This window comes from Eucalyptus grandis, chromosome 1, assembly GCF_016545825.1.
Source record: "Eucalyptus grandis isolate ANBG69807.140 chromosome 1, ASM1654582v1, whole genome shotgun sequence".
Lineage (NCBI taxonomy): Eukaryota > Viridiplantae > Streptophyta > Magnoliopsida > Myrtales > Myrtaceae > Eucalyptus > Eucalyptus grandis.
In genome coordinates, this window is record NC_052612.1 from 26,740,017 (window position 1) to 26,753,406 (window position 13,390).

The window sequence follows — 13,390 nt, forward strand, 5'->3', positions numbered from 1 at the left end:
CCTACCGATGATGTATGAAATGATAACATATCTATTTTCTTCGCCTGCTCTCTTCCTATTCCTTCTTTTGTGTATTAATATGCGGCTTGTTTATTGCTGTTGATCAGCAACAAATTGGATATTTCCATTCAGACCGCTAAAATCGACATTTTGATTTTTCATACATGATTTAGAAGTGAAAAATGATTTAAATGTCCCCCAACCTTGGCCCATTGCGTAGTGTCGTCCGTGAACTTCTAATTTGTTTAATGCGGCTTCCAAACTATTACTAAATGTTCAAGTTAGTCTTTAGAGTACATAAAAATGTTCCGTGCCATTTGAGTTAGTGGAATGTGGTGGTGTGACTTTCAATTCGTTGAGTTTGAACGGTGAACAATAAAAAAGAAGAAGAAGAAGTTACATGTGGATAATCCAATTAATATATCATATCATATCAAGATATAATGATCCACATCATCTAATGATGTATATTAACGCCACAATTTTTTTTTCCCTTTCTAAAGTAGGTGGATGAAAATATTGACATATTGACTCCTCATATTAAAAAAAATTCAGCTCAACATATAACAATTCATGTAATTAAATAACGTTTGATTTGGTGTTTGAGCAAATGGAATGACTTTATTGAAAATTTATTAATAATCTAAAGATCACAATAAATAAATATGAGGTATAGTGACAACATTGAATTATTTGTATTATTTCTCTATTCATAAAAGATCTATTAATGCAATTATCACTAGAAATGAGACTCTTTATATAAGAAACACACCAACTCATGTACGTGACTCTTTTGAAGTTAAATTATGCAAAACATGATAGTTTTTGATAAATAAATAAAAAAATGATGTGCATGTAAGTGACTAAAGGTGCGTTTGTTTATATTTCTGTTCAAAAATTATTCCGAGAAACAAAAATAGAAAAAATTATTTCTCTTCCGAGGAACAATTTTTATTAGAAAGACGCGTTTGATAAATTTGTTCGGGAATAAAAAATTAATAGAAACACGTTTGATAAATTTGTATTCTTTTTTTGTTTCTTTTAATTTTTTAATATTTTTCTTTTCTTTTTTTTTCTTTTACCCGGTCGCCGGCCTTGGCCATGGTCGGCGACTAGTCGACGAGGGCCGGCGGCCTCGCCTAGCCATGGGGAGACCGAGCTCGCCCAGCCACCGACAAGGCTCAGCCTCGCCGGATCTAGGCGAGCCCGATCTAGCCAAGCTCACCGAGCCTCGCCAGGGGTTGGCAACACTCGGCCTCGCTGTGGCTGGGCGAGGCTGCCGACCCTCATCGGCCCGGTTGCCGACCATGGCCGAGGCCGGCGAACACCAAAGAAAAAAGAAGAAAAAAAAGAAGAAGAAAAAAAGAGAAGAAAAGATATGAGAGAAAATTTGTTCTTCAAAAGTGTTTATGGAACAAAAGAATAACTTTTTTTTTTTTTGTTTCTTATTTTCATTCAATTTTGTTTCGGGAACAAAAAAAATAGATTTTGAACAAAAATGCAAATAAATGTGTTTCTGTTCTTTTTTGTTCCCGGGAATAAAAAAAGAAAATTTTTATTCATAAACAGAAAAAATAAACACAACCATGCACGCCCTAAAGAACCAAATCATTACTACTAAATAAACTCCCAAATCCTCAAATCGTCCTTCTCATGGACTTCCAAATTGGTCGATGGTGACTAGTCCCATGAGATGGACGGAAGCTTACTCAATTCAATCCACATGGATCCGCTGTGTAACGAAACCAATCTATTAACGAGAAAATATTGGGTACCCTAACAGTGCCACGCAATCGGTGCTCTGAACGATTCATTGCGTGACACATGTCCGTGTGTCAGTCCACGTCGTCCACTTCTCCGTTTCAGCGGTTCTGTCTCTCTCCTCTCTCTCCTCACGATAAAATAGGGCGGGCTTGGCTTGGCTCGGCTCGGCTCGCTGCAAAAGAAAAGACAGGTCATGACTCCCGCCCGAGAGGTTTCTCTCTCCTCAATTAAATTTTCTGCAATTTTCTCTCTCTCGCTTTCTCTCTCCTCGCAGAAGCACAAACAGAGAACGATCGAGACTGCGTTCTCTCTCTCTCCTCCGCATCCGCCGGTTGCTTCCATCGCCCCCACGCCGAGGCCGACGCCGCCGACGCTCCTCCTCCCTCTCGCGACGTTCGCTCTGCTCTCTCTCTTCCCCCTCCGCGAAGTCGTGCCTCTTTTTCCAGCGAAACGCGACGCCGACGGCCCTCCGCCTCCGCCGGTTGCCTCCGTCGGCGTCGAAATCCCGTCGCCCCATCTCCTCCGCCACCGCCTACGCGCCCGACGCCAACGCGTGGAACCACGACGGCGAAAATGGAGGAGAGAGAAACGACGAAGCAGAAGACGGAGACGAAGAAGCACAAGCGCGCGCGCTCGGGGTTCCGGACATGGGTCGTCGCGTCGGTCGCGTTCCGGCTCGCCCTCGTCTACCTCCCGGGAACCTCCGCCTGTCCACCCGCCCGAGGTCGCCACCCTCTCACCGGCATTCGCCGCCGTAACGCCGCCTCTCTTCGCTCCGTCGATCGATTCCCGATCCCCGATCCCCCGCCCCCTCCTCCCTTGAAATGTCCATTTTACGATACGATTTCTGGTTTTTCTTGTTTGTGCTGCTGCAGTTGGCGAAGGCTACTAGTTGAAGCAGTCGGTGATGTCTCTCCCTACGCAGGTTCGGCTCCGTTCGATCAGGAAGGAAGCTGCTTGTTTGCCTACGGTTCTCCTTTGCTGTTGCTCGTTCTCGGCTGTGAACATCGTCATTTAGGACTGGTTATTAAGTAGTGTTAGGGAAATCCCTTATGATGTTTTGAAGATGACAAAATAAATCAAAGGCTACTAACATGTTTGATGGTTGAGTAATAGACCATGCAGATAATGGAACATGTAAAGGATATTGTCAAAGTCCGAAGACGACGGAAGACCGAACGTAACATATGTCCAGAGTATATTTTGAAGATTTCCAGACTTCTGTGTCAAAGTCTGAAGACTGTTAGACTCAAGACTCAAAGTTTGAAGACTGCCAGACTTTAGTGTCAAAGTCTGTTCTACATCAGAAGTCTGTCAACTCGACAAATTCCATCGAACGTGAATGATGAACCGGAAGACAGACTCTATGAAGAAGCCGAACCGGGTACAGGACTCGCATTGTAAAGTCTACTGACCCGGATTGTAAAGTCTCAAGACTCATATCGTAAAGTCTAAAGACTCGAGACTTTACATCCAGATTCGATGAATCGTAACTCAAGCCCAATCATACAACGGCTAGTGATACGGTTTGGATTCCACATCAAGATTGATTTGATTGAAGGCAAGAACTTTCTATACGAAGAAGCTTTACTTATGGAAACCAAGATTTCGTTTGTATGGGCGATCGGAATCAATTTGGGATTTTACCTTTGTCACTCAACGGCTACCAAATCTTCTAAGATACAGAGCTGTCCAATGGGTATATTGGAAGACGATTCTCGGGATGCTGTCCAACGGTAGTTTGGAAGTGGAGGAGTATTTAAGGAGATGAAGGACCGATGAGCAAGTAAGAGACGGAGCGTAGAATTTATAATTCCAAAGTCGAGCGACTTTAGATCATATACTTGTCTCTTGAGAGCTTAAACGTTTGTAATCGTGAGAGAAATACCAAGAGAGTGACTTAGTGAGATAGTGTGATCTACTACTAAGTGTTTGCACTCGAAGTTGTAATCTCTTGTTGATTGCATAGTGGAATCCAGCCAAGAAGGCTGTTATCGTGGGAGAGTGGACGTAGGCTTGGATTAAGCCGAACCACTATAAATCTTGTGTTTTTATTCTCTTCCCTAACTCCTTTATTTTGTTCATACTAGCACTATCAATTGGTATCAGAGCCATGTGCTCGGTTTATAAAAGTGTTTTTACTTTTGAGCTAAAGATCTTTCATGGCTAGTATGTTAGCACCAGGACTTATGGAAGGGCAAAGCAACACAAGGCCACCATATTTCGATGGAAGAAAATACAAACAGAATGGCCAGAAAAGAACAACGAAAGAAGATGATGTGCAAAGAAATATATGCTTGATGGCACATTCAGAATCTGAGTCTAACTCAGACACAGACTCAGAAACAGAGTCTCATTCAGAACCAGACTCAGAATCCGATGAGGAAATCAAGGGGAGAAATCAAATCCAAAAGAAAAGGAAAAGAATCGTGATCATCTCAAAAAGGCAACAAATTGAGGGGGAGCTTTGATCAATTATGGAAAAATCTTTTTGATTGATCGTGATCTTATTATGGATGGAAGGAAAGGTAATTGTGTCAGAATTTATTCTACAAAATCCGGTTAGTGCATCTCTTATTACCTTTTGTCATTAACAAATCTCATATTGATATTATCATGACAAAAATGGTACGTGAATTTTATGATGCATCAGTGATTTTTATTGGATATTTGCTGATATAATCGAAGTGAGCTATATTGCATATCTTTAATATTCGATAAAAGCTGATTTTCGAAATTGTGATTCATGCAAGATATTTGTTATCATTCTCTACGTGAATCCATTATTATCGCTTTTTGATTATGACAAAAAGGGGAGAAGATATGAATATGCATATGTGCTAATTGGTTGATATTATTTATTGCATAATATTGAGCTGCGATTATTTTTCTATATATTGTCATGCTCAATCTATTTGCTAGCATCTATTTGCTATCTTATGATATCCTTTGATTTAAATTTTTAAAAGCATGTTTACAAATCTGCATATTCAGAGATTGTTTTGTCATCATCAAAAATGGGGAGATTGTTAGGGAAATCCCTTATGATGTTTTGAAGATGACAAAATAAATCAAAGGCTACTAACATGTTTGATGGTTGAGTAATAGACCATGCAGATAATGGAACATGTAAAGGATATTGTCAAAGTGAAGACGACCGGAAGATTGAACGTAACATATGTCAGTATATTTTGAAGATTTCCAGACTTCTCGTGTCAAAGTCGAAGACTATGTCAAAGTCGAAGACGTTAGACTCAAGACTCAAAGTTTGAAGACTGCCGAGACTTTAGTGTCAAAGTCTGTTCTACATCGAAGTCATCCTTCAACTCGACAAATTCCAGACTGAACGTGAATGATGAACCAGAAGACAGACTCTATGCTGAAGCTGAACTGGGTACATACTCAGATTGTAAAGTCTACAGACCCAGATTGTAAAGTCTCAAGACTCATATCGTAAAGTCTAAAGACTCAGACTTTACATCCAGATTCGATGAATCGTAACTCAAGCCCAATCATACAACGGCTAGTGATCTGGTTTGGATTCCACATCAAGATTGATTTGATTGAAGGCAAGAACTTTCTATACGAAGAAGCTTTACTTATGGAAACCAAGATTTCGTTTGTATGGGCGATCGGAATCAATTTGGGATTTTACCTTTGTCACTCAACGGCTACCAAATCTTCTAAGATACAAGAGCTGTCCAATGGGTATATTGGAAGACGATTCTCCGGGATGCTGTCCAACGGTAGTTTGGAAGTGGAGGAGTATTTAAGGAGATGAAGGACAGATGAGCAAGTAAGAGACGGAGCGTAGAATTTATAATTCCAAAGTCTGAGCGACTTTAGATCATATACTTGTCTCTTGAGAGCTTAAACGTTTGTAATCGTGAGAGAAATACCAAGAGAGTGACTTAGTGAGATAGTGTGATCTACTACTAAGTGTTTGCACTCGGTTGTAATCTCTTGTTGATTGCATAGTGGAATCCAGCCAAGAAGGCTGTTATCGTGGGAGAGTGGACGTAGGCTTGGATTAAGCCGAACCACTATAAATCTTGTGTTTTTATTCTCTTCCCTAACTCCTTTATTTTGTTCATACTAGCACTCTCAAGTAGATGGGATTTGATGGCATCCGTTGTTTGCCTTATGTATGTACATGTATTTTACCTTGACCTTCAGGCTCATCATGCAACTATGGTCTCATGACCAGCAAATTGAGCATTGTCTTCTAATTTTACCATGGTTAACTGAGATTAAAGGTAGATATATTTATTGACCAGTTGGTTTTGTTGTTTGGCTGGCCAATAAGTCCGATTCGAGGAGAGCAGAGTTTCCCCATGTATTATTTATTCCTCATCTGATCATTACCATCTTGCTTGGATTAGCGTTATTGTTAAGGCCTTTGATGGAGTTAAACATGAATTCCTTCTCTAGTGAGTAGTAAGAGAATTCAGTGTGCAAATGCTATCGCTGTTGTAGTTCATGTGTGCTACGTTTCGTTCGTTAATGCCTTCTTCTTTTCCCACGTACAGCATAGTTGTAAAACCAAAACCTACCTCATTAATTTGATCCTCTCGTTGCTTGCCAGATACTTGTACAGAGGCTTGTCTACAGGGGATCGCCCCACCTGTGACCAGTGCCTGCGGATTCACGAAAGACTCACGGAGAGGGCCGGCTTGGGGTGCATACTTCGTTCCCTAGCAGACACCACAAATACAGTATGATGATTATTGCTATCGTGATCTGAAGAGAGAAAAGTGCCCACTGTATGATTCCTCGCCTCCCTTTCCTGTAGATTTGGGCTGCGGTGTATCCGTCATTGACATGAATGTGATCGGTATTACACTTTATTACAAAGTATCATCTCTGAGTCCTTACAAAGCTAAACTTGCTTTAGATTGCCAGAGAACATGCATTCTATCATTTCGAGGAGTTGAGCATTTGTCTACCCTTGAGATTAACTCAACACAAACATGAGAAACTTTTGTTGCAGACTTAAGTATGGCTAACTGATAATTAATAGTTCAGACTGCATCCAAATTTCACGTAGACGATTCTGCGTCGTCACTTGGGGACTGAGACAGTCGAAAGCAACATTTTGATTAAGTCCAGTTTTGTCAAACTGAAATAAAATGAAATCTCCATAGCTCATCTTGGTAGCTGACTTCTGTGCATTGATTGTACAAAGAGGACGAAATGGCCATTGTTACATGACAGAGGTGATGTGTAGAATCTTCGTGACAAGCATATTGTTGAACATTTGTTTTGGCTGAAGCTGTCACAAATGTGATGATGTTTCCATCATGGCAAAAGTTCTACAAAATGTGGAGAAAAAATTTATTGGATGACTCTGAATACGGGTAGAACTGGCAGATGTATCCATTAGAGCTTCAATGGAAGGGAAGTCATCTAAATTTTGGTCCTTGCAGCTCTATCTTTGAATGTGACTTTCGTAACATGGTAATGCATTATAATGTAAGCTTACAAGTTCAAGAAGCTTGTTGAGGGTACTTTTCTTACTAGAATAGTTGCTTTTAGTTTGTCAAATGAGAAAGCACTACCTCATTTGTGTTAAAAGAGAATAACGCATCTGTTGAAGTAACTCACATCGCATGTCTACTGGGTTTATATGGGCCTTATATTCATGTGGTCTCCTTACACTTACCAGCTTAAACTTTTGGGTTGGACATTTTAACAGCATCAAGGTTGGTTTTTGACAGGCCTGATAAAAAAGAAAGAGATCGTAATTCTCTAATCTTTGTCATTGATTTGTTGAGCAGTAGCTAAACACACTTGCAGACACTACCATGTGTACATGTTTCCATGTCTAATATATTTTGAAATGGGTAAAATGGTATTTTAAATCTGTCTTTTGCACCAAAATGAAGAAAGGAATGAGTAAATTTTTGCATTTCGTACGTGACTAGAAAATTAGGCATAACATTTCCAAATTGCAAAGTACATTAAATTTGTCGAATTGATCATAAATGGCAGTGGCACGGAATGAGTGAATGCGATTCAAGTTTGAATTGGAATTAAAGGATTCTGAACCCACCCTGTATGAGCACCTCATCTTGTGTGATTAAATATGAATGTCAGAGGTTCTGTGTGGATCCTAATTTAATCTTTCGGTGAAGATTGCAGCTGTAAGGGAGACGATTGTTGCACAATCAGGATAAGATCTCTCCAATGAATTATGTGGTCTCTATAGCATCAAATATGAAGGTATCCAAACTTTCTTGTATAATGCGTTTACCTCTCTAAATTGATGATGTGCATGCATTCTATGGAAAACATTCGTATCTTTCCTAGTTCAAACTTCAGACCAATCCTGCTGGTCCTCTTCAAGTAAACTGGAATAGCATACAATGTAGATACTATATATTTTCTCTTGGAAGTTTAGGAGTCAGAGGGAATTGGTGTGATGAGATAACATAAAGTCCTATTTGAAGAGAGAATCCACCAAAGTTCTTGAAGAGGTGGAGAAGGAGAGGGAAATACTTCAGCTAGCGGATGTTTTGCGCGAGGAGAGAGTGCAGACGAAACTTTCAGAGGCCAAGTACCGTTTTGAAGAGAAGAATGCCGCCATCGAAAAAGCTGAGGGCTCAGCTCGAGGCCTACATGAGATCCAAAATGAGTAAAGATGAAATTCTCCGAAATCAGAGAAAGCCAAGGAGCTCGAGGCGTTCTTGAGTGACAAGATCAATCTCAATCGAATTGAACATGGACAACAACACCAGGAGCTACAAGTGGAGCTACACGCACGACAATACTAATCAAGAGAACTCGAAATGGGTCTCGGTAGATAATGAGTTCAACTTCAATGGGAGGAGATCTTCATCTGACAAAATTCAATGGGAGAGCATCTCCTTAAGAAGAGGAAACTCTAAAGGGGCGAATCTTCACGACGGTGCCAGAACTCATGACAACCTAAATGGGTTCAACGCAGGGAGACTAATAGAGTTCTTCTCGCCGGCTAAAATGGACAGCAACAAGGAAGACGAAACCAGAAGAAATAGAGCGCTTGCAGGCCTGAAGGACCATCAGCTGTCGAATTTCGCCAATCCAATCAGGCCATGGAGCCAGTCCTTGCCTCTGCAAGATCACGGCATGGAGAGTTGGACTGTGGGAGAGTAATGAATGCGAAATCGAAGCGAGTCAGGATTAAAGAGTTTTTTTCCTTATTCCTTTTGCGATCATCTCCATGTCAGGCAGGGAATACTAGAAATTGCTAGCGAACGATGTCCTCGCGTTAGTCCTATTCGAGAATTTTGATACTATAATTGTATGTGTTGCTGGTCTAGTGCTGATATTCCCAATTCGCAATTTTAGTCCTTGCTGCTAAGTACCATGTTGGTGTTGCTGCTGTCCCAGTTTGCAAGACCGGTGTCATCTGCCTGAAAGAACTTAAAATGAACTTTTCCACGAGAGTTATGATCAACATGAGAGAATAATTCCACCTATGCTCTTCATCATTCCATGTGCTCCTTAACTCATTTCGTCGTCAACTGGCCGAACAGATTCTCTGGCATGAGGGCCAGCATTTGTTATAAGACAAACCGCCTATTGAAATAAGACCAAGTGCATGGAACTGGAAAATATTGAAACGGCGAAACCCCAACCCCCCAAAAAAAAAAAAAAAAAAAACTCATCATTGATCTACCGAAAGAAAAGATCGAATTAATTCATGAGAAGTCATTAATGTTCTTATTTCATTGCCAAGAGACAGACTAGTTACAAGAGTCCTACTGCATAGGATACAGACATGTTTGCTGTGCAACTGAAATATAACATTGCTTTCTCAACTATCAAGCAGGAAGTATTTATGAACTATGTTGCTTGCAATCAGAATTTACAATAGCCCATGAAGTCGAAAAAGTTGAACAATCAGGAGTCCAAAAAGTTGAAACAAACAATCAGAAGGTTCCCACTGGGACCAACATTTGCTAGGCGTTATTTGCCATGATTTGGACCTGGCTCCGTGAAAGAAAACATAACCTATTTGTAAGGGCCTTCAGGCTTCCCGGATGTCAATGCAAAGGTAACTGGGTTACTCGGATTGTCCCTCACGGTCAGGCTAAGCACCTCAGGCCCTGAATAATGCCCAACCACATCAAAATCAAACTTGGCCCGCGCTATTTCTCCAAGGTCTGCACATCATTACACCATAAGTAAATCAAGCTCATGAGGAAAAACCTGAAGCCCTCACAACTAAAATGAGATCAGAATCTCCTTTGTTAGCTAACTTCCAGAGATTTAAAGTGCACGCGAGCTGCAAGTGCAAGGAACATACCAAGGTCAGCTGAGATGAGTGCCTCGCCATCATAATTGAGTCCGGCCAGAACATTTCCTGATGGAGATATAATTACACTGCCTCCAGCACATACGACAGAATCTGGGTTAAGATCGTCATCTGTTCCTGCAAAAACATACTCTGGTGGAGGCGGGTAGTCTTTCCGACGACAAAATTGGTTGGCTGATAAAACAAAACATCCACCCTCAAGAGCAATACGTGTCATAGATGCTTGCCAAGTGTCCCTCGCATCAGCTGTCGGTGCACAATATATTTCAACACCTGCAAAATAAAGAAGACAGGATTTTCTCAATCCTTCCTGGATCAAGTTTAGCTAACATCATTCCTGTGCTAATTGTAGTTTCTATATCAAAATTATGGCTCATGGAAGCCCAGCCTCAACAGGAGGTACGAAGGTTTTGCAATCCAACAAGGCATTGACAGACAACAATCCATGGAATCACATTCTAATATGAATTGTGATGGTTAAACTTCCGAACATTACCCCAACACTGGTTCCAACGACATCAATGCAGGTAACGAAAGTTAGCCTGATCAGATAGATTGGACACCAATTTGACAGCCTAATACAGGCTTTAAAACTTATAACCAAGAATTCCAGGGTGGGAGAAATATCATTATCATATCCAACCGCAACACAAAATCTATGCTAAAGTAAGAACGTAAATATGAACATGGTTACTAGGCAAAATCAGATCACCAGCTGCGTCATGCAGCAAAGTTTCAGAAGAATGTGTGCAATTGTTGGCATGGCATCTATTTTTTAATTCTATACTTTCCTTCAAGTACACATGGTCACGAAGAGCAGATATATGCATTTCAATGGAGATGAAAGAGACCGGGAGATGAATTCTAGTTTGACCTGGTCAAGCAAAAAACAAGCTGCAAACATGCAGAATAGCTAACCTTTAGCATACATTGCTGTCCTCAGAAGTGGCATTCTATTTTCCCAGCAAATGGCCGCACCGATTTTCCCAATCGGCACATCAAACACTGGAATGGTCAACCCATCACCAAATCCCCATATGACACACTCCAGAGCCATGGGCATGACTTTACGGTGCTTCCCAAGGTAACGACCTTGAGGATCAAAAAACAGGATTGTGCAATACAATGTATATCCATCTCTCTATCACCCCCATCACTAGGAAAACTTTATATTTTCCAGCCATCGCTGCTAACCAATCAACTTCAGGGCCTGCATAAGCATCAATCATGGAACATATGTGGAAGGCATGAGAAGAGCTGTGTGGTAGGATGGCACAAATGAGAGCGACATATTGAACAATCACATGATATACAAAGTAGCCATTTGAAGAAGCTCAGAAACAGAAAATCTTTCTAAACACGGAATATGAGTATCCAGGTTGCTCCAAGTTCATCACCCTACAGATAAAACAAGAGACTGCTTCAACACTGCGAATCTTGGAAGTCGACCCACTTTCTGCACTTAGCTACAGAGCTCAAAGAGAGGGCCAACATCGGAAACTACGAATCATTGCATCTGGGTGAGAACGAACCATCTTAAAAAACCCAAAAGAGAACCAACGCCCACTAACCATAAAAACATGGTGGTAAAGCTAGTACCTGGAACATCGATGGCGGAGGCGTGATACTTGCGGAACTCCTCCCTGCCCTTCGCCGTGCGATTGCCGATGATGACGCCGAAGGTGGAGCCGCGGGGGTAACCGCCGACGAAGGCTTCGGGGAAGACGACCAGCTGAGACCCGTGCGAAGCTGCCTCGGCCAGCAGCCTCTCTGCCTTATCTGCCATCGCATCCCACAGAAGAAGCAAAGATAAAAAGGCGTCAAATTTACATCTCAGTTTCTCAACCATTTGCCAGGTGATGAAAAGGGCAGCTTTGCAGCTTAACGCTTGTCAATAAAAAACAAGCCCTCATTTCATCTGGCCCGAGAGGGCTCAATGACAAGAACCAAGACCTCATAAACTCATGATTTCCATCAAATCTCTCAAAGGACAAGTCAGCGACCAAACTCCCAAAATTTCACAAGAAATGCCCAACTTCTCAGCACTAAAAGTTCTGCAAGCAAATGAAGCTAGCGACGAAAGCATTATAGAAGAAGGGGGGTTTGAAGGGCGAGGATGGGTTACCGCAGGACGAGAATGAGCAACGAGAGGGTCGGAGAAGTTGAAGGAGCGAAGGGACATCTTCGCGATCTCCGAAACGGCGACGTCGCGAACGCCCAGCACTCAGTCGTCAAGAACTCGTAACTGGCCTGAAAGGCGTCCCGCCAGAACTTGGGCAATCTACTGCTCTTGCTCTGCGTGTACACATCGACGCTGCTCTGCAGGTGGTTGCAGAAATGGGATCCCCAAATCTCGGCCGCCCAAGAAGTTTATTGCGCGAAGGAAAGCGGCGCCGGAACAGAGATGGAGCGAGCAAAGAGCGAGCGCCGAAGCAGAGACGGAGGAAGCGATAGGATCAGCGAGCGAGCGAGCGCCGGGCGACCGCGCGGAACGGCCGCTTGACAAAGGCAATGCCGGAGCAGCAACAACGAGCGCGGAGTAGCAAACGAGAGCGAAACCAGAGATTCAAAATTCTTCTTCTCGGGAGAAAAGAACGAGGGAAGAGGAAAAGAGAACATAATAAATGCAGAGGAGAGAGAGAGCAGGGCTAGCGTGCAGGCGCTAGAGGAGAGAGAGACAAAACCCAAAATATTTAAGTGAGGAGTGAGAAATTTTAAGCGGGAATCGTCTCCGCCGAGCCGAGCCGAGCCGAGCCACCGCCGAGAGTTATTTCGGAGAGAGTGAGAAGAGAGAGGAGAGAGACAGAAGCGCAGAAGACGAAGAGAAGAGAGAGCAGACGTGGCGGGCCCCGAGGACAGGTGTCGACGCGTGAATGGATCAGAGCACGGATTGCGTGGCACTTTTAAGGTACCTAATATTTTCTCCAATTTGTACTCCTTCGCCTAGTTCACTGTTTAAAGAGAACCTTAGATCAACGCTATTTTACGCGCACGTCAAAGCTGTGTTTTTCTCAAGAGAAAAAAGTTTATGTTGAATTAGACTTAAATCAATATGATTTCTTAGAATAACTGAATGCAGCAATAGAACAAAATAATTCTTCATATTTACGCCGCAATAATTGAAAATCATAGACAAGAGGCCAAAAAAAAAAAAAAAAAAAAATTTCTCCATAATAAGAGCGTTAACAGCGAATTGAGATGACTAAAAATTTCATGAACCAAAAAAGTAAGGAAAGATTAAGCTTATAATCATTATTCTTGAGGAAAGATCAAGTTTCAATATAAGTAGGATTAAATAGTAAACACTGTAATTTTCACCAAAAAAAA

At 41.8% G+C, this 13,390-nt stretch overlaps 1 pseudogene; it reads right to left on the reverse strand.

The window, feature by feature from the left end:
* Positions 1-9,441: 9,441 nt before the first annotated feature.
* LOC104430311 lies at positions 9,442-11,939 on the reverse strand (annotated as a pseudogene).
* Positions 11,940-13,390: the final 1,451 nt, after the last annotated feature.